Here is a 23,272-nt window from a genome sequence, read left to right as displayed (position 1 = left end):
ACGACACTTCATTCGTCTAATGCCTCTTCTAGAATCGTGAATCACACGAGATACCACGGATCGTTAGTCAATCTCAATTAATTTCAACAATCGCAATTAATTTTCTGTTAAAACACACACCGTGTCCTCCATTGTGTTATCTACAGCGCAGAACGAAGCGAAGCCATAAATCGCTAAGAGAGAAATAAAGCTCCAACTAAAACTATCGAATCGCAATTTATTGCACCGAGCGATTGTGCAATCTTAACCGCCGAGATTCAATGCTACAAAATTTCTTCAATCATTCGATTTTCTTCAATCAACCGATTAACTGTTCTACATTTTTTTCAACATTTACTATGACTTCTATAACTCCAGCAATAAGTGCGTTTTTCGTTATATAGTTTCCGTTATTCGTTATAATATAGATATACAATTTCTTTTCTCTTTTATTTATTATTTAAATTAACGAAGAAGCTTCTTTAATAACGAAACCATTATTTATGTTGTAATAACGCGCGACAAAAACTTAATAAACTAATAGTACTCTCTTTAGTTTAATTAGAAACAAAAAAAAAACTGTATGTATAATTTGATAACAGTTATTTTTTAGATATGTCTACATATTTCTCGTATGACACGCATATATTATACATTGATCAAATTTTCTTATTTTTCAAAAACTTTAAAAGTACCATGGATCATAGTTATCCATGTTCTTCGCTTCATCATTTATATTGCGTTCTCGCGTTCTTTGAAGCAAACAGTTTAAAAGAGATAATCTCGAAACACTCTCCGAGTTTCCGACAATTTATCTCCAGCTCCATTATCATAGATTTGTTCCCAGTTCCACTTTTCATTGCACAAAACGATGAATTATGTGACAAAGTTAATGTCAATAAGCCTGCAAAATCAATACAGAAGAGAAAAATACAGAAAGAGAAACTGGTGCTGTGAAATTTACATATTAAAAAAAAAAAAAAAACGGAAAAGCGTAAAATATAATCAAATTTCCAATAAAAAGTAGATTAATTATATATATGTGTGTGTGTATGTGTGTGTGCGTGTGTGTGTGTGTGTGTGTGTGTGTGTGTGTGTGTGTGTGTGTGTGTGTTAGTTGTATAACTTTATAATACATTTGTAGAGTATTAGCATATGAAAAAATCGACACTTATGATAATGAATCTGCAGATGAGATAGAAATGTCTAACAATAAAAGTTAGATATAAAACAAGAATTAAATCTTGTTATCTCATTATATCGTTATGTTCTCGCTGCGTTATATACGAAGTTCATGTTGCTTGTTGAAAAATTCTGTCACGTTGAATTTCGATTCAGGTTCCACAGAAACCAAATGTGATTAGTTTGTATTTTGTTACGTAAGTTTATAAACGGCACGTGACAAGTATATCATTCGTAATTTCGCGTAATAAAAATATAATATTCATAACATCTACAAAATTATAACAGTTAATGTATATAATATTTTCACAAACGTATATAATATTTAGCAAAAAAAGGCTTGATATTGCAAAATTGTATTGATATTAAAAAGTTGTATCAAATAAAAATAAGTCTCTCTTATATTGAGAAAATTGTGACGAGTGCTGTAATTATTGTTGTATTACAAATGATTGAATATTACAAAAATTTTAATTTTTTCACATATTTTAAAAAGTTAACCTTCTGAAATATTTTGAAGACTCTACTGATTGTGTTTTTCTATTTCTCATTACAGTTCTATTTATACCATAAAGTCGATTTAAGAAATTCATCGTGTTCTCGATTGTCAAAAGATTATCACTCTCAATTCTATGACATTGCGAAATGATCGAGTATTGTTTTCTCTCGTCGTACTTGATCATACGAATTTCAATGCAAAGCGACTGATTGTGAGTTTGAATGAATATGGGAGCATGGAAAAAAAAATAAAATGGGCATTTTTGCGACATCAGCGCGCAGAAACAGCGGGAATTATCTATATCTTTAGTTCCTAAGTAATCTTTTTTCAGTCTTTGAAGTCATCGGAGCTCAATTGCGGTCTCTTTTGCTTTTTATCCTTAATCTGTACATTGTCTTACATGAACTCATTTTGTCCTGTCACCTCAGACTCGGCCCCAACTTCCTCACTAGAAGAATATTTTTCTTTTCGATATTGTCTTTTTGTTAGCCAACTTTGTAAGATATTTTTCCTGGTCAACCAGCAGCATGTTATCGTTAAGCACATTATATACGAAAATAATTACTTAACGACGCGAATCCGTGAGAAATAACACATTTCTATTCCCGTATAAATTTATCATTGTGGACTAAAGAATAATGATACTTTCTTTACTTCGATAAAAGAGAGGAGACATCGGAAGAAACGAATCCCAAAACTTTTATCCTCGCTAAAATAAATTCTGGATTGATATGCGCTGAAAAAAATATATACAAATTCGCAAAGCAAGGCTCATCAATTGCACGTTTAAAATAATACCATATATTCTCTTATGTTGAAAAAATAAGTTTACTCTTTAATTGATAATCGAAAAACGAATAGATAAAAGAAAAATTACATTTCCAATAACTCATTAATTGTTTTATCTATTTATATGTATATGTACTATTTGTTAAATATCATTTCGTTGGGGCTTCTTTCTTACATAATAAATTATAAAATATAGATAAGGTCTCACTCATTTTTAAAGAATCTAGAAAATAACAATACAGAATTTCTTTTCGAGATCCTTTGAAGTTATATTCTTTCAGCTTATCACGCAACTGTCTTTATTTGCCGTCAGCCACTTTGTCTTACTCTCCTCTTTCTCTTCCTCTTATCTAGTTCATTAGCACGTCCATCTAAAAGGAGATTTACTTTTTTATATTATAATTTCGTCGTCAGAAATTACCCAGACCGCTACCTCTATTAACTATTACCTTTGACTTCTTTTCTCTATCTTTCTCCCTTTTTCTCCCTTTCTCTCGCATGCGAAAACTCTCCTTCTCTTTCTCTCTTTTCTTTCTTTCTATTTATTTTGATTTTGATTTTTCTCAGCAATTGATCTAAGTGCCGCGCGTTTCTCGATTCTCCTCGACGATGATGTCAATCACACCCATTTCTCGTTTTATTTCGATCTCGCGTTTCCTCGTCGCACGTCGTATTCGAATTTCATTCGTAAATTATGGAAGACGACGGAATCTTAAATGTTGGGCTTAACGCGCAGTCCCCTAAATAACATTTGGTTTGCGTAAAAGGAATTAATGTATTTTGGAAAATAAATGATCCAAATCATCTGATCCAAGTTTGTTGTCGTCTCCGCGTACTAAGATATTAAATAATAATGCTACATCATCGTAAATTTGATATCGGGATTCGAATTGATCGAGTGGAGATTTTCGAGCCGGATGCGCCGCACAATAAAACGCCACGGCAGCTGCTTCCGCATTTGCCCGATTTGTATTAGCGGATGCACCGGCAGTGTTGGTGGCAGGCAATTGTTTTCTGCGTTAATTAGTTTCCCCGAACTCTCCAGAGAAAATGCGCGTAGAGGTGGAAGCGGATTAATTTCCAGCATTATAGAGTTTAAATCGAAATTATAGTGACCTTCTATTCCCAGATAATTATTGTAGCGCGTGACATACGTGCTGAATTTTGAAACTAACCATTGTTACGATTATTATCATTTAATCGCAATTGTATGCTAATACCGCAGTTAATTTTCTATATTTGCATTTTCACACGCAATTTTCAAAACCATAACATACAACGTTTTACACGTAACGTCTCTGTAGTGAGAGTTAATAATATAATTATGACAAACAAATCTTTTTTACGGCATTTTATTGCCATGATTTGTTCAGTTAGGAGAAACAATTATTAAGTAACATGAAAACCGTAGTATCTTTTAAATAATTATGATAGTAATGACTTACGCGATGCTGTCGATGCAGAATGAGAGAGAGAAAGAAGCATATTTCAACAAATGGAAAACATATTTCGATTTAATGTACGAAAAACAGGAGTATATCTTAATGCCGCGCGATCATGTAACAATAAAGTTTTATAAAAGCCAAAATATAAAAAGTATACTAGATAAAAATCTACACAAGCATCTCTTCCTGAAGAAAACTAATAATAATTTTTGTTTGTTTGATATTACGTGAAATCTCTTTTTTTTTTGTAATCCTCTCTAATGCTAATTATTAATTTAGTCGCAAATTAATATAATATGTGTATGTAAAATAAGAATATTTATTAATTATGCTTTGAATATTCCCTCCCCGATTTATAAATTGAAGGAGAAGGAAAGAAAGAGACAGAGAAAGAAATCACATATACACATTTAGCAATATTAAGAAATATTTTTAATTATAGTTGCTCAGTGTTCGAGGCCCTCGATATGTTAGAATATTAAGAGGAAGAACAAATTGAAAATAATATTGATGGATATTTTTCTCTCGCATTCCATTACGCGCACGAATGAACAGAAATACATGACGAGAAATAATTTTCGTCGCATTAATTGAATACGCTAGCAATCTCCGAATACTCGGCTGCATTTTTGATCATATTATTTCCCAACGGAATACCCCTGTTCTTTACATCACTCGATTGAACCAATATTTTTTCAGCGCATCGGTTATTTCATTACTTCCGCTCGAACAATATTTCAAGAAGAAATAAAATATCCAAAAATAAATATCTTGTTAGACAAGAAAGTGTATCCTTCCGTAACACAAAATTACAAATTTGTCTTTTATCTCAATAAAATGTAATACGTTTTTACGTAAAAAGACTTTTTTTTTCAACTATTTTAATTATTTTAAAAAGTAAAAATATAAAAAGAAATTAAAAAAAGGAAAAAGGCAATGAAGAATATAATATACTCTCTTACATTTTCTACAATTAGCTAATTATAAATACAAATCATTTTCATTCGATCACCTGCTACCTATGTTAAACGTATCCCCTCTCTTCGAAATTTTCGGCATCAAAATTGCGGCGCGATATTAACGGATTCATGCGAAGCGAAGGAGAGGCGAAACTTGGTTAATTGGAAAATTTACGCGGCACTTGCGGCATCATTATCCGTATAAGGAGACTATCGTAACAAGAGATATCACTTGAGAAGTTTGAAATTTTGACGGATCCCATGCGCTCTTTCGGCCCCTCGCTTCTCCCTCGTCGTGAGCGCGTCGTAATAATGAATATTTTCGAGTGAGGATTTGCCCAGGCGTGTCGAGGGAGCCTTCTAGATAGTTATAGCTGGTCGACATGCTCGAACGGCGATAGTGGCGGAGTTATAGCGTTAGGATATTTTAAGCGATAGGAACCGAGACCAGTCCGACCAGAAATTCCACCGCGTTCAGCTACGATAATTTCGAGCAACTACACTGTACATAATTGTACCGCGAAATACTTCTGCTGATCCCTCCTTTCCCGTGCTCAGAACAGTCGGAATTCCGCCGCAAGAGAGAGAGAGAGAAAGAGATATGCTCGACTTATCACGTATATATCTATATATACAAAATGCATATAATCCTTAGCGAGTTTACGTGTATAAGAGCACGAGTATAATCAATCGAAAACGGATCGCGCATTAACTTCGTTCTCGCTCTTCGATCATAACTAACCGCTGCTGTTATAATAGTTACTTGAACCGAGAATTCCACCTTCTCTCATCTTCCTCCTACCATTCCTCTCCACCCAACCATCTCCAAATCTGTTTATCTTACAGAGACCGGAGGATTACGTTAATCCCCGGGGAGTGGGCGCGCGAAGGTAGCGTGTCATGCTGTGCGCGCTAAAGTGGAAATCACCTCCTTTCCGGGCGACGCTTTGGCAGCGGGTGGAAAGCAATCGCGCACGCAGTCTTTCACACTTGCAAGAAAAGTTCGAATTATGCCAGAAACTTTTCCTCCGAGACTATCCCGAATATTTAAGATTAATACGGTAGAAAAGAGAGAAGAGAGAAAAGAAGATAGTACAAATATTTTATACATCGTGACACATGTACTATTATTCCGACAACGCGTTAATAGCTTGTTACATGTAGCTGAATATATATTGTATATAATATATATAGTCGTATATTTTGCAGCAAGTAAACTCTCCCCAATGATTCACAAATGCGATCTTTCCGTGAAATTTTAACGGTAACAATTAAAAAAATATTGTTAAAGCTTAATGGCAAATAACAATCCTTACATTTATTGTACGCACTGCGTAAAGCGCATGTGTACATAAAGCATGGGATAATTATTTGGGATAATTTGATACCATATTTTATTGTACGATCGTTTTATATCCTAAATCGACGGCAAAACGCGCCTTTTTCAAGAAACTTGCCGAGCAGGTGGAAGAAAACGAACGCTCTTTTGTGAACGAGAAGAAACGAAAGAAATAACGATAGATAAATGTTATACAACGCACGGACGTATATCGTCCAAGGAGAATCGCTATTACGAGATTAGCTCGCGTTTAGTTCCTCAGACAATATATTCTTCTTGTTTTCCAGTTTCTCTTGCGACGCAAAATAATGGAAGATAGTAGATTATGGGGTACGTTAAAAGCATAGCTTTTATCCTGCTTTTATCGCGCCGATACATTCGTCATTGCGCCAGATGCAGTTTCCCGTGAAATTAAAAGGTCCCAATAGAGCGATAGTGGCTTGTATAATTCGAGTGTAAATAATATATAGAGTCGGAGAAATATTTTTATTAAAAAGTATTAATTGCCTAATATTTATCCTATAAATTGCGTGTATGACCGTAAAATAAAAAAATATGACTGTAATTAATCCATTTCATACGAAAAACGTATTTATCATCAAAATTTTTATAGCATGACGATAGTGTAAGAGATACTCAATTCTCATTGAAAGGATCCATTAATCGCGCAGCGCAGACATAAAAGGGTTGATTTCGATAATGGAACATGCTTTCGGGCGCACAAATACTTACATCGAAGGATACATTGATCTTGTTAATGAAACAGCATTCGAACGCCCATTAATAGGCGATCTAAATTAATTGCGGACCAAAGCGATTTGCAATATATTTATAAAAGAGTTATGGTTGCATTCCTTATTTAATCTATTGCTTAATTGTGAACCCCAAAAGCTGCAATTTCGTATAAAATTACAAATGGAATTGAATAAAAATATATTAAATTAAATTAAAATATACATTATATTACTTGATTCTTCCTAAATATTGTTTGATCAAACGATCGTATATTCTACTAGTTCGCTCTAACATGACATAATCTCAGAGTCATAAATTAGAGCACATCGATGCAAGCTAAACATAACAGAGAAATATGTTCGTTACACACATCTGCCTGTGCATACATAATGAGTTTCGATTTTACGAAGAGCGAAGTAAACTATTCTCGTCTCTCCGCGAGAACCGAATCAGATTATCTAAAGATAAACAATTTATAAGCGATTTTAATTGCTTATTTTTATACTTTATACGCGACAAACTTGGTAATCACGCGAATTTACGGGAAAGTTAGCGTGTATCAAAGCACGAATAAGCGTGAATGTCGCATCTTGTTAATAAAATTTGCAATTATGTCATATATATATATTTTTTTTTCAATTGCAATCATCGAAGGATTACGAGGTGGAGTGACAAGATTGGCAAATAGGATACTTACAAATTGAGGTAGGATCATAAGTTTTAGTAAGGATGTGTAATCGGATCGAGGTAATAATATGCTAAAAACGCGAAGCAAAATGTCATCGCGTAATGAAAGCGTAAAGCAGAGGGGAGAGCTTATTCGTTTCGGTACGTCAACCTCGAAGTAGCGCGGTACAAAGCGCTAGCTTTAAATTACTTCACGCCGCGAACAAGTTTACGGAAGATTGTGATTACGATAATATCTCTTCGTTTTACAACAGCCGTCGTAATACGTTTTGTCACTCTCGACGAGTAAGAAGACACTCAAAATGTTATTATTAAAAACAGCCCGAAATATCCACTCTCTCTCTCTCTCTCTTTCTCTCCCCCCTTCATCGTTTAAGTTAATAAGCGCATTGCGGTATTTCCAGTGTTTTGCCATTGTATCTTGCAAAAATAACTGCAATTCATTTTATAAAAGAGATTCGTGATATACACTATGTTCGTATATTTTCGACATAAAAATTTAACATGGAATGTGTAAAGTATCGTATTTTGACATTTTGAAAAAAAAAAAAAATATTGAAGGATTACGTCAACGCAATCGTAAATATTAGGTAAATATTGGATCTCGATAGAACGTAAATCTTTCACAGAGAATTGATCAGAAATTTGATTGTAAATGCCAAAAAAATTGCTTGCAGATTAAATGAAAACGTTGCTATAAACTTTACGCAAATTCTGCAAATAATATTTTGCCATATAAAATAGGATTGGAAATGAAAATAAAAACAATGTAAATAAATTCCCGCCTCTGTGCAATATTGAATTGAAACAATTAAAACGGTTGGTTCCAACCGACATTTAAATAACTGAAAGTAAATAATATTTTGTTATTACACTACGATGTAAATTATTTGCAATAATCTGGTATGACGTGATGCCGTGTTACGTAACATTCAAGATGGTGACGTTCAATTCTTACACGCTAATACATAATAAGATATTTGTGTTTATTAAATAATACTATTCATCATGTATAAGTAAGTTTGTTTTTTTTTTTTTTTTTTTTTTTTTTTTTTTTTTTTTTTTTTTTTTTTCATGACAGACACAGTCGATTAAATGACAATATTGACAAAATGTGAAAAAAATTGAAAGACTCTCCCTTCATTTTTAACTGCCCTCGATCATGAATAAGAGAATGTTGAATTTGAAAACGATATTCGCGTGTTATTTTAGCGAAAAGGGAATACCCTCCTTAAAACACCCCGCCGCGATATTTATCTGTAAATTTCACAGAGAAAGAAAATTACACTTATATCTTTTTAAAAACGTTGCAAACAAGCGAGACAGCGAGTCAAATGCTAAGGGTTGCACGTTCTGACAGACTTAATGTCGTAAAGAGAAATGGCGCAAGCCGAGAGAAGCGACATCTCATTCAACACGTCTTAATTCTACGACCTGCCATCATCAAAGTGACTTTTTTCAAAGTGACCTTTTTTCGTCAAGCATTTCCTTTTTTTACGTAGAGAACAATTTTTCACGCCTTATCTGGTTCCTTAAAAAAGTTCTTTGACAATTTTCCGCATTATTCATTCCGACAAAATGGTCACGGCGTATCCACCTCAATAAAAAATTCGTTATTTATTCACTTGTAATCCTTTAATTTTTTTGTTCATTTTTCCTTTCGCAAAGACTCTTTGAATGAGATTACAAATTTTACAATTAACTTCAATATAAGATTATGCCAAGATTATAAAAACACTGTTCTGTGTATTATATATATATATTATCAAATATATATAATGAAAAATTTGTAGTGATCTAAAAAAGTTGTATTATTGTATAATATGTAATTTCTTAAAAAAATTGTGAGCAAAATAATAATAAATTCATGTTCAATTAAGAAAACGTTTGTACGTCGTGAATAAACGATCAACGTCATGTGAACGAAACAAGAATATCCGATGACATCCCATAAATTCGAAATCCGTCGAAGCGACAATTTAGTTTCGTAATGCGTGGCGTTTAAATCGAAACATACTTCGGAGAGAGCTTGACCTGTACTCTAAAACTGTCTTCTATTTACAATTTTTGCAACTCGTTGGAAATTCTGCAAATAATCTGCATATGAATTCTTTGTTTCTCCCTCATCTTCCCGATCAGAAAAATATCAATTTACATCGTCGCAAACATGACAGCAATATCCGTTTTACCTCGCTACTTCTTTAGCTCCGTAAGGACCATTTTTTATCGAGAGAAATATGTAACCTTCCTGTCTTACTATCCCTACAACTCCTTCAAATCGATCGTATCGTATCGGACGCTCCAGATCCGCTCGAGTGTGCATCGAGTGCGCGCTTGCACATCACCTCCTCGCGGCATTATGTCAGATTTTTCGCTGAATCGGGATTTGTCCGTATCTCGAAACGTGCACGGATAAAAGACTGCGCGAACCATCGCGAATTTATCAAGTACCACCGCGTTGTGTGTATCGATATTGCGCTTTGCAAAATTCTAGTAGCCATTCGCTAGGCTGCACGGCGAAATAATATGAAATAAAATCGTTAATTCGCAACTCGCTGCTTCCACAAAAGTGGAATAACGCGTGGAAAAACATGAATCAAAAAGTACTTTGTAAATACGATATTAATGATGCACAAAGATCTTGGCAATTGAAGAAAAATCTTGAGCAGATAGACAACATTTTATTAAATATAATATACAGGATGTCCCCAATTTAAATGGCAAAACTTCAAGAGCGTGTAGGGGAGCGAAAAACTAAGACAAGAAGCCCTTTAGAGATTTGCTCGTTTTTGCTGCAATAAGAAATAAACAAATAAAAAAATTATAGCCGAAGTAAACTATTAAAACATAAAGCAATTTATCACCAAAAATTTTCAAATCGACTAATTTAAATTTTAAATATATTTAAAATATGTATAAAATTAAAAAATATAACAATATAAAATCGAAACAATAAAGATTAGAAATCATAAATAATTTTATTGCAAAATTTACTTCCGCGTAAATATACAATACTTATAAAATCAATTATATTTCAATCTTTCCTTTTAAATCTTTTATCTATTTAAACATAATGTGCTCGCCTGTTTTAGATTAAAACCGCAGAGTAATGTACGAATCACTTAATCAATTCTTTAATAATTAAAAGCTACCTATATATAGATACACCAATTGTTAATAATTAATTTAAAGTTGCAAAAACAAAGCATTTCGTATTCGTTTATCTTAGAATGCATTAAATATTTTACAATAGTAGCGAATTAACCGTGTTCGGCATTTGCGTAGTGCGCTATTGTTTACCTGTGCGAATGTTTATGTGGTCTTGTTATTTCCGCGGCATAATTCGCGCGGGCAGGCAGCATTGTGATTTTCCGTGCGTTGTAATATTCTCTCTCGCAATTTACTATAAGATATTAATTGCAATTTTAATTTTTATATTTATTAATATTTATATTATAATATAAAAGAGAGTAATCGTTTCAAAAGGATATATTATTCTCTAACAAAGCAGAAGTAGTATTGCTACGAGTAACGCATAAATTCTCCCGTTTTTCGAGCGTCATATTCTATTCATTAGTACGCGGATAATTGTAATTAGCTGTTTTTCCAAATGTCGTTTGAGTGCTATTAAAAAAACACTACAAGATAAACAACAGAATAACTGCAGGCCTAGGAAAGTATCGAGTAACGACAAAGCAATCGTAAGACGTAATTTATTTTTAATGTAATTTAAGCAACTTATTCTTTGCACGTTATTTATAAAATTTATTGCTTGTCTACTTCTAATAAAAGTAGCGATGCTTGTGTTGTTTTACTATGCATACGCTAAAAAAAGCATCTTTTCGGAACATTTGACAACATCACATTATAAATGGCGTTTTACGGTTATAGAATTAAACTTGATGTACTAATTAGAATAAATCTAAATATATTTGTTTTATACTGAAGCAAAAAATAATCACAATATCTTTATTAGATTTTTACAAATTTGCATATATGTAATTTGTATATATGTATAACTACACAAAGGGTGAAAAATAATAATCACGTTTGATAATATCGATAAATTGAAATACAAGTAGAATTTTTAGATATCGAGTCATTTAATAAAATTATTTTATTTTTAGATCGCAAAAGTTTATAAACTAATTATAATACGATAAAAAAGAACAGGAAAAATTAATCGGAATACATTGAAAAAACAAAAAAAAAAAAAAAATTGTGAGTAATACGCATCAAGCGATCTTATCAATAATTTTTTTTTTTTTAAAGAATGTCGCACAAATTGTTAAGCTTAGCGAGATGTATCGAGTGCTTTCATTATTCAAAGGCATGGAAAATGAGAACACGGACTTAACCTTACAAATCCGAGAACGTGTGAAGAGATTATCGAGTTACATCCTAACAACGGGTGCGCGACGTGGTGAAGATTAATTTTCGCGACGACTCGAATTTCTCGAGTCTCTATCCACGTGAGTTACAAGCCGAAATTCCAAGGGATTAAAATATCCCCTTAATATATACAGATATTAATTACGTTAAAATAAATAAAGGGTATAATTATATTTAAAAAATAGATATATATCATTGTGTGATACAATATAAATATAATTAATAATTAATCGTACCACAAGAAACGCCTATTTTATCAAAATATCCCATAAAACTCAAAGTTTTCAGATCAATCATCTCTTGTCCGATACAATTCGATATCTTTTTAGTAGAAAATTACAGAAATGCATTCTTGAGATGTAAATGCTCGGAAATTCATGAAAAGCATTTTACTTATTAATTATAGATTACATATCTTAAAAGAAGGAACGCAGTTAAATATTAATCAGTACAAATGAGTGGTGAGGAAATAATCTCGCGGATTTTCAAAGCGGAATAAAAAAACACACGATAGCTAAAATTTATCAGCCTTATTTGTGTCGTATAATATCGCGGTGCTTTTTCTTGCGAGGAAGAAGCGGAATGCGATACACGCGACAAGCAAAGAAAAACGAGCTGTAAAAGTAAGAAAAGCTGAAGCTGCAAAGTGTAACAAGACAGGCGACAAATCCTTTTCAGCGAGTATCGCATGGCGATTTGCAGTTTTTGACACACACAAAATATCGCAACATGGAAAACATGACAGATCCATATGTCGTTGTCATATCGAGAAATGAAAAACTATAAAAAAATGTGATAAGTAAAAATGCAAATACCGAAGAGAGTCACGCATTTTTAGAAGATATATGTATAACGCACACTTTACTAAAAAATATATAATAATATTTTACTATAAAATATATATCACTCATATACATATAATATATATTAATATGATGTTAAATATAATATATAATATCAAATGCAATAAAAAAAAAATGTAATATGTGATACACATATAAAATAATGCTGTAAAATACACATTTTATCTTAAAGTTATAGTTTAGTACACAAAACTTTTAAAGATATTAAATAAGTTGTTCAACAGAATATAAATAAAGAGACAAAAGTACTTGTGAGAATTTGATATGAATAATACACGAAAATAACGGACTCAACGCGGTGAAATTTCTGCTCGGGTCGTAGTAATCCCAATGCTGTGCTTCGCACTCAAAAAAGTTTTTCGTTGTAACATTAAAGAGAGGGCGGCATTAACCAAATCTCGACCTAAATTCTCTCTAAATGGCCATCCATACATTTAACATAAAAATCTTCATATAACATATGTGGTAGAGTATTTTCCCAAAATATCTCGCATGTTTTTCATTGTCATATTCTTTTTTTTTTTATATACATATATATATATATATCTGAGACTGTCTTCATCATTATTTTCCTCATAAAATTCAAACGTTGAAAATAATACAGATTTAAACTAGAGAAAATTTTTCTTTTCTATTATTCGAGTAAATAACTCGTAACACCATCTTAAAAAAGAGTTTTGAAAAAAATTGATTCTAAATTAATCGAGATATATGAGTTGAAAAAAATATTTCGTATAATCGTATTAAAAAAGATCGCTTTCTATATATCTTTATTACTTCTTATATTCTTATATTATTTCTGTATTTCCGAAATTCTTATATTATTTTTGTATTATAATACCTTTGTTGTTAATCTTTGACGGATCGCAAACGTGAGAATTTCGACATGATTCGTTCGGCTGAAAAATAATACGCTGACAATTTTTTCAATTATGAGTTTCTTTAATTTTGTTTTCTTGCAAAAATTTGGATAGCGTACACCATCTTTCATTATTATTTCAGAATTATTCAATCTTCAATACTACACATTCTAATAATAAAGCTTTAATAAAAGCAAGTGCATTTGGCCGAAAACAATATATATATATAGAGGTGGCAAATGATGCTTCCGTTTGCGGCTCTTGAATTATTTCGTCATAACTTCCGCGGTGCGAGAAGGTTCCTTTAAGACACGGAGAACTGGAAACATCGGCTTATCTCCGTGCCGTCGCCTAAGCAGATGAAGATATTGCAACTCGCGAGCTGCACATTCATCCGATACGAACTCACGGATGGGGATGATCCCTCCGAGTAGAGTTTCTTGGCGAAATTCGAATCGTGAGATGAAAGCACAAAGAATTTACTGCGTTCCCGCGATGCCAGGGGTCTGGGGGGAGGGGGGAGGGGGGGGGGTTCTCATCGCGCGGCGAGAAACACAACGGGAGAAACGCGCTCTAATCCCGTAACGCCCATAAATACCCGTTACTACATTGTAAAAAGAACGGCGTGGATTTATCGCGTGCTTTACCATCATCGGCGAGAATGGAGATTCGACGGGGAAGCGCAACGAAATTACGGGTGCATCGCGGTGCGCCGTCAAAAGATGCGGAAAGCTTCAAGTTTCTTGTTTCGTCGTCACTATGCAACATCGAATATGGCTGGATAAAATTAATGCGCCTCGCGAAACTCTGCATGGAGAGTTTCATCGAGCGAAAGAGATAAATGAAACGGTATTCCGTTGGCGAAAAAAAAAAGAAAGAAAGAAAGAAATAAAAATGAAGAAAAAAAAAGGAGTAGACGCGGAAATGTCGAAACGTCTCGGTGGAAAGCTAGACACGAGTGAAACGGAGGATCCTTATTATATTCGCGTTGAATTCGCGGAGCGTAATATTTTCCACCCATGAAAAACTTTCTCGAAAACGAGTATAATTCGAAGCGTGCGTATATGTGTGTGTTCAGAATCAGAATGAATATTAAGTTCACATGAATATTAAGACCCAGTTTAGATACGCAATTCCATAATTGAAATAGATTTTACAAATTGCGTGCGCGTGATTCGCTGGAATACTAAACGTGATTTCATTTATGACAATGGATTCGCGAGAACTGTATAACAAAAATTTCTTTATCTCTCTCTCTCTCTCTGTATTTCATCACCCACGTTTCTTTATTTTCTTCTTTCGCAATTCCAAATTATCACTTCTAGCTCGCGCACTATCTTCACTCTCTGCTCGCGAAAAGGCATACGGGACATGTTTATCCTGTAGTGAAATATTCACATCCTTGTGTGAAGACAGCCGAGAAACGCGGAAGATCACGTAACGCGAATTGTAAACGAGAAATCGAACAGTATGTCTCGAGTACTGTGAAACTCGTGGTATACGTTCCCAAGGTGCACCCCATGTATAGCTATCGCAACTTGCACGTACTACGCGAACCGATGAGGAATGTCAAATGTCAACGTGCCGACATACGTGGGTAGATAGTGATGCAGCGCCTAGTAGGAATACACATGAAATACGTACATTAAAGACGATAATGCAGGAGGATAATGACCAACGCTCGTAAATTTAATAACTTAGTTGTCCGCAAACACTCATTCTACTAATATATGAATCAGAGGTACAAAACAAGAAACGGATATAGGACGCGATAGGACAGTGACGAGAGAATAATTTGAGATAAGAGAATGAAATTATGTGTGTATGTATGTGTGTGTGCGATCAATAAACTTGAAGAAAAGAAGAAAACAGACAAGATCTATTTATTCCGGAGATAAGTCTTATAATCTATAATTACAGAAAGAAAATGAATGTTGTGTATTCCATCTTTTGTAAATGTAAAATAAAAGAAAACACAAACTAAGGTTACTTAGGTAATGAACTACAAATTACGAGAAAATAGAAAGAATAAAGATGCTCCAAGCCCGTCAATTTTGAGAAAATAACTTGGGAAAATAGAACCATTGTTATATTAATTTCTCTTTTATCCTCTAAACACATTGATAAATTAAAGTAATAGAGCAATTGGTCTTTAGCCGATATAGGCCGATTAGCCAATCTTTGAATTACGAAATTTAAATTATAAAGCTTAAAAGAAAGAAGAATAAAGCTTATCGGGTCGGTAGGAATTTTTAATTTAAACGTTAACTTTTAATTTATTTATCTTGTTCTTCATTAAAAGGAGAATTATTGGTCACTCGCATTGTGAATCGAAACAAGCGGCGATAAAAGCAAATGATTCTTTTGCATTATAACCGGCGGCATAAAAATGGTAAAGAGAAAAAGTACGATGTAAAAAGCAGTTTTCCTTTCTAGCATGCAAAGAACTTGTTCGTTATGAAATAATCGTACGATTCTTGTAAAGCTGCGAACGCAGGCGCTTTAAATTAGCCATTATAAGCGAACGTTAATTTGCAAAGAAATGAAGTAAATGGACGTGTAAAAAGTTCGAGGGAGAAAATTGCAAAAAAAAAACTGCATTTAACTGATCAAACTTTACTTTAATGAAAAAATTGCATTTAGCAAAATTACAATTACAATTTCTCATTGACTATTTTGGCAATATTAATAGATGCATGAAATGTAAATGTTTGAAAATGATTTGAAAATAAGAATCACCATGATTCTTATCGATGACCGTATGTACAGTGAATTGTACTATATGCAAATGCATCGCATCGATTAGTAACCGTCACGTCAAGTCGATTCTCGTCAATCTTGTAAAATTCATGTCTTTGTTTCCAAAGATCGCGGTATATCGCGTAAAGGATAAATTCATAACTCGCCAGGAATAATCGATTACTTATACTATTGACGAGTAAGGGCAAATTGTGTAAAAAGACCAAATTTGCGATCGAGCTATATTCCCTCTGTGATACTCCATACACAATTTGTACAAGAGTTGCAAAAAATATCATTCTATTATATTTTTGCACGACAAATTTTCATATTTTACAAGTGAATTGCGTAAAGTTCAGGCGACACATTGTTTCGGATGTCACATTCAACGAATTGGATATTACTATTTTATACCGTAATGTGACGATTTTCAAAAATCTATGCAAAATTTTTATTTTTCCTACGCGAGGCTAATGCAATCAACTCTGCATAAACACGATGAAAATACAAATCGTTTTCTGTAAAAAAAATTAGCAGCTTTGCTCAAATATTATGACTTCTTTCGCATGTTCTCGATCACGATCTAACAGATCTGACAATCTCGCTATTATCACATACATGTATCTATGCAAAAAAAATTTTGCGATACAAGTCTTGAATTCTCGTGATTTATATGTTTTAATTGCGTTCCGCGATCGGTAGAATGAGAATATTCTTTTCGAAGAAATATCATCGAGAGAAAAAAATGTAATTCGCGATCGCATGGTTGATTCAACGATGTATGATGGACGATGAGCAAAGAAAGTAATTTATCTCTCTCCGCGAGTAAACTCTCGAAAAGAGCTGACTCCACCTTATAACTTGTTACTCGTGTCGAAGCTTCTCATCCATCCTTCCTTCCGCCTAGTATCAGTCTGATACGCATAAAGTATTTCATTTTTGCCGCGTCTCAAAGTTTAATAATAGATTTTTCAATAAAATTGAAGATAAATTTCTCTACAATTGGATATTGTGTCCGAATAAGAAGACAACAGAGAATTGAGGGATTTGCGCAATTATATAGGTTTTAATAGAGATTCAACTTAATGCTTGTGTTTATAAAAGTATGTAATGATAGTGGTTAATTAATTTAACAATTTGATAAAAAAAAAATTATAGAAAAGCACTAGAAATGAATTTTATCCAATTGTTTAATTAATTAACTATGCACAAGGGGTATTATGTAAGTTTGAGAAAGTAACACATAGTATGACTTCCACGTCACGCTCTAAATCAAAATTTCAAAGGATCTAATAAGCATTCGTCACCGCGAACTACTCTATTGCAGCGGAACGGACGTGATGCAAACATACAAAGAAAATCAGAGGGAAGTGCAATAAATTACAAGTGCTATCCCGACATCCGAGCAATTCGATTGCGCTACCGGCTCAACGAGGTTTAGTTCCAGAGTATAAATCATATTATACAATATTGTCATATTATAGTCTTATTAAGGAAAAGTTGAGATGCTCTAAATTAAATACAAATCTCACAAAGGAAAATTAGTAGTTTCGAGTCAACCTGTAAAGCATATTATTTAATTAACATAAAGGGTGTCTTCATTTAATTTTAAATATTTCATTGGACAAAATTCTAATTTAAGACTTAGTTATCGATACGATTTAATGCTAAAAAATGAAAAAGTGCTGACAAAGAAGTTCCTTAAGCAAATTTTTATTAAAAAAGAATCTATCGCAAATTTGTTTAAGAGCCGACATATGAAGATTTGCTTATTAAAGTTTAAAATCTATTCTGTAATTTTAAAATCATCCTGTACAAATATCATGAGACATATTGATGGGAACATTAATATGCGTTAAAGTTATGAACAACTCAAAATTATTATATTTATGTTTGCTTGAGCAAATGCGCGAAAATAATTTACAAGCGCGAAAATGGCAGCGGTGCGAAATCAATAAATTCGACATTATCATCGACGTGTGTAAAACAGACTCGCTATGATAAAAACTTATGTTTAATGTTGCGGTAAAGAAGCCAAAAGAAAACAATAGGGTGAAAAGGGTGAAGATCGCAAAAATCGCAATAGAGAAAAGTGCCTTGTATAACAGTTCGATAATATATTTGTTTCTTGGATAATTTACTCACATAGCTACGACGAATCGTTTCTCTGTTTCTCTCTCTCTCTCTCTCTTTCGATTTTTTTCGGATCTACGTTGTGCCGCGTATTCTTCGAGAACTCTACAAAAAAGAAGGATAGTAAGAACGCGCTTTTATTTCATTTTGATCTTTCAAGATTGAATAAAAGCTCTGCACACATATAAATTGTCTACTTTGAGAAGCTATATCCAAAATATATCCAAAAATATATTCTTTTCGAGAGATAAAAAAAACTCATGAAATAATCGAAAAATAGGTTTTTCTTGGTTCTTTCGATTCTAATCATTGGTAGATAGATAAATACATTTTTGTTTTAAAGTGTTACATAGCTGAATTCATTTTACATTAAAATTCATCAAAGCAAGAAGTGTCCTGTTTTAAATTTTAACGACTATTTAAATTTATTTTATATATGTTCAGAAGGATTACATGTTAAATTTTCGCTAACATCTCGACATATTTAATAATATTAATTGCTCATTTAAATTCAATAATTCTCTCATATAAAGAGAGATATCCTATAATATTAATCTTTTATTATTTATTATTATTTGCGAAGAAAGATAATTTAATATCTGTTTTCCGTCACCAATCTTCATCGTCGACAAGCGATCGATTGATCCAGTATACAGAAATATCTCCGTTAGAAACCGAAGACAGTCGAGGAACGGAAGAAGGGAGAAGGAAGGAGGGTTTGTCGGATTTCAGAGAGGGTGGTGCAATGAAATCGACGCGCACCCGGAAGTGACATATCCGGCTGGTTGCGGTAGGTCAGGCACGTACGTAACCAATATTCAGGGTGTTCATGTGGCATACCAAGGACTTTCTACTACTACTACGAAATCAGCCAGCCAGACAGCCGTCCAGAGTTCTCGTCCCGTGGGTCGTCGTGCGCACAATTGCACAGCATCCGGATTCGGGAAAGCAGGATTTCGTGTTGACATACCCGTCGGTCCATCCTACCCCCCGCGTTGACCATCGTGCGCCCAAACCACCCTTCGACCTACGACCGACTTAACTAGCCACCAGATTAACCGACGAAGCAATGTCCACGCGGTGTTTGAACTACTTAAGCTCGGCGCAGGTTTAAATAATGAATGTTTGCGTTGTTTCGTCGAGAAAATTAGCCGCCAACTAACTTAATCGGATAATTTGTCGTCTCTAACGTTCATTTTCTTTTATTTTCTCTCTCCGCACATACCGCACATATCGAGTGCATCGTTATTTGCGGAGCTAACCGTAAGACTCGGGGCTATTTTGTACAAGTTAATCCAAATGCATCGTGAGTAGTTGCATTATTCAATTGTCAGTGATTTCCTTTTCTAACCCAGAACGCATACCATATACCGCCCGTTTTCTAAATTTTTCATCATTTCTTTTCGAAAAAAACCAAAAGCACATAACTAGAAAACTAATTTCTCAACCTAAGAAATCGAATAAAATTCTACTCGCAAGCTTTATTGCCAATAATGCCGTTAAAATACAGAATTGAAATTGGCAAATTTGAATCTGAACTGGCTTAATTCGAGACTTAAATAAGTATACTAAATATCGTATTTTTTATGCCATGATGCTAAAGTGTTAAAAATAAATTACAAATAATATCCGCTTTGAAAAATATAAAGGTAAAATATATTTTTTATCCGCGCATCGACAATAATAACGAACGCGTTTAGCGTTAAAGCTTCTTTCTTGTTCCAAGCTTCGCCTTACAGCGATATTGATTCTTTCAATTTGTAAGTCCGCAAAACGAAAGTGGATGACATTAGCCGGCAAAATCAACTATCCGTCTTCCATCTCAAACAAGAAAGTTTTAATTGGATCTAGTGTCAAATGCGATCGTTCGACAAAACCGCCATATCAGCGCGTAAATACAATTGATATAAATTAGCGATATGTGTGTGTGTGTGTAATATATATATAGAGAGAGAAAGAGAACGGAATAAAGAAGAACATTCTTGAACTTTAAAATTTATTTGTTAAGAAATACAAGAAAGCATAAGTACATTATCTATAAAGAACACAACCTTGTCAGAAAAATAAGATATCCGAGAAAAGCAACATTAAAGAAAAAAAAAATGGATTAAAAAATAAAAAGATGATAAAAAAAAATATATAAGAGAAAGAATTAGAGTTCCAAATATCAGAGTTGACATAGTCTGACGATCAAAAAAGCACTGACAATGAGAGAAGAAGATTACGCCCCTAAAGAGTACACGCTTTTATCGTGCTTTCCACTTTACGCGCACCGATGAAAAATACACAGGACCGAAACGAGACAGCGACGTATGTGCAGTGAAAACTATTCTCTTGCGACCTATTCTTTGGGAAAGAATTAAAAGGATTCTTACGTTATCCTTGCTCGAATGGGCAAGGACCGAAATCCCCCCTCGTTTAACTCGAGCCCACGTGTATAATCATGCTTGTGCACATATACAAAAGCTCGACCGAGCTTTTGTTCTCTTTTCGCTTTAAAGTTCGCCGATGAAGTTCAAGAATACAGATGAAACCGAAGCTTCGCTAGCGGCTATATACGCGTGACATTTCGAGAAACGGAGGAGAAAAAGAGAAAGAGAGAGAGAGAGAGAGAGAGAGAGAGAGAGAGAGAGAGAAAAGAAGAGAAATATAACGAAAGAAGATGAATGCGGAGTCGCGCGGTCGAGATGACGAAAGAGAGAGGTAAGGAGTTGAAGAGCGGAAAGGCGAGCAAAAGGAAGAAAGAGAGAAATCGGAGCTTACGGTACGGACGGGGGCGGTCGTGCCGTGAATGAAATGAGACTTGGACGACGAAAGCCAACCGCAGCCGGGCTATGCGGAGAAAAACCCCAGAACGTGCCTGTGGAAATCATAAATCCCAGACGCTCGTATCAGCGGTTTACATCGGTACCGTAAAAAGATGGACGATAATATCGCTATCTCTATATTGATATCATATATGGAGAAAACCAATGATAATTAAAAAATAAAAGGAGAAAAATTAATGTTTAATTAACGTAATTACATAATAAAGCGCAAAAGAAGATTGCAAATGTTTTCGCGTTGCATCAAAGCAACGAAGCGTCATAATGTCAACGTTCACAATATACGAATGACGAATAGCGAGGTGGGCGGAGAGTGACATTCCGAATAATTGATGGCTTGAGCTTTAAATAAGCGATTATGTATTACCGCTATGCGAAGACATGCGAAAAATAGTGTAATCGTGTTCGTGTAAAATATCAACGAAACCTCGTAATAAAATAATCGATTGTCGCATAAACAGCGTAAAACAAGTATGAATAGACTCGTAATTGATGCATAATAATAATATGCGAAGAGTATATCATAATTATGGATACTCAAATAAAGCAATCTTCAAGAGAAGAGAAATGAGAAGAGAAATATTTTCAAAGGTGAAAAATGCCATCCGACGATAATAACAAGAATCGATATATAGAGCAGTAGTTACGACTTTAATCGAATCGTACAACTTGTACTTCTCGCCGAACGTATCTGATAAAATTTCCATGCGCGCGAATAAGTCACGAAAAAATTCAATTTATCTACATAGTTCGTCAAATCATCGTTCATTCCGATAAGGATCGGATCGGACTTTGTGCGAAAACTCGAACTCACACTTGGACATCAACTTTTTTTAAGTATACGGCAGACCACGTGATTCAATGATAAAGTCCGCGAATAGCGAATTCAGATTATCAACGCGATCTACCCTTCCTTCGGCCTTCATATTTTTAAAATAACGCCGAACTCGACCGTCAACGGCGCCGATCGTGTCACTAGCTACAGGTAAGCCGTTATTAAACGAAAGACTTTGCTCCTGCGAGTGAATTGAGCAGTTGATTTCATGGTCGCGATATTATAGTCCTCGCATGCATTTAAAAACGCCTCGAACACAGCCTTCAACACCCGCTGGCAAAATAGATTTGCACGCACTCGCCATAAAGAGATGCTCGATTGCACGAACATGTTTTAAAACGTAATTAAATTTTATTTCACGCCTGCAAACACCTCGCGAATGTGCTTTAAATCGTGTATAAGTTTAATTTTAACTTATTTAAACTATTTAAGTCGTTCAAGATAATCTCGCTTGATTTAATTTTCTGTCTATCATCCGGCTACATCGAATCTTTGTATTTGCGTCTGCGAAAGTATATCTCTATGCAAAATATTCCACATGTATTTATTTCTATTCTATCGGGATATAATTTTACAGAATTTTTATTTTATAATATTACAAGAATTGAAGAGAATAAAATTGTACATCAAGAATTTAAAAAAATATAATGTTAATAATAATAAAGTTATACGACTGGAATATAAAAATATACTTTTATCTTAAACTGATTTGAGAGACCGTAAAAATAATAACTATTGAAAATGTCAATTAATCGAATATCCGTCCAGTTTGTTTGTTACTCCAAATGACTAATTATAAATTTGTATGAAAACAGTATAAAAGAGAGAGAGAGAGAATCTAAATTCAACTACGTATCGACTTTAATTAAAAACAGTCACCGATACGTTCTTTATATGTACATATAATAAATATTAGTCAGCCATGGAAGTCAGCGGGATATATTAACCAAGAATGTATCTACTTTTTTATATTGTATATAGATTTCTGTATGTATATAGATTACGAATCGA

At 33.8% G+C, this 23,272-nt stretch overlaps 1 protein-coding gene across 5 annotated transcripts in view; it reads right to left on the bottom strand.

Moving 5' to 3' along the window:
* The window catches only part of Oamb (Octopamine receptor in mushroom bodies), a 106,655-nt gene that overhangs the window by 61,140 nt on the left and 22,243 nt on the right, over positions 1-23,272 (bottom strand). For 3 of the 5 annotated variants that reach the window (XM_070299526.1, XM_070299523.1, XM_070299525.1), the window contains exon 2: positions 18,614-18,706. The exons of the other annotated variants lie outside the window; for them this stretch is intronic. The gene's annotated coding sequence lies outside the window, so the exon portion shown is untranslated. The remainder of the gene's footprint in view (positions 1-18,613; positions 18,707-23,272) is intronic. 5 annotated transcript variants of the gene reach the window in all.

Source organism: Polyergus mexicanus, unplaced genomic scaffold (assembly GCF_030449975.1).
Source record: "Polyergus mexicanus isolate NDT 795.1 unplaced genomic scaffold, iyPolMexi1.0 SCAF_7, whole genome shotgun sequence".
In the NCBI taxonomy this organism is placed as follows: domain Eukaryota; kingdom Metazoa; phylum Arthropoda; class Insecta; order Hymenoptera; family Formicidae; genus Polyergus; species Polyergus mexicanus.
This window is presented reverse-complemented; position numbering and strand designations above follow the sequence as displayed.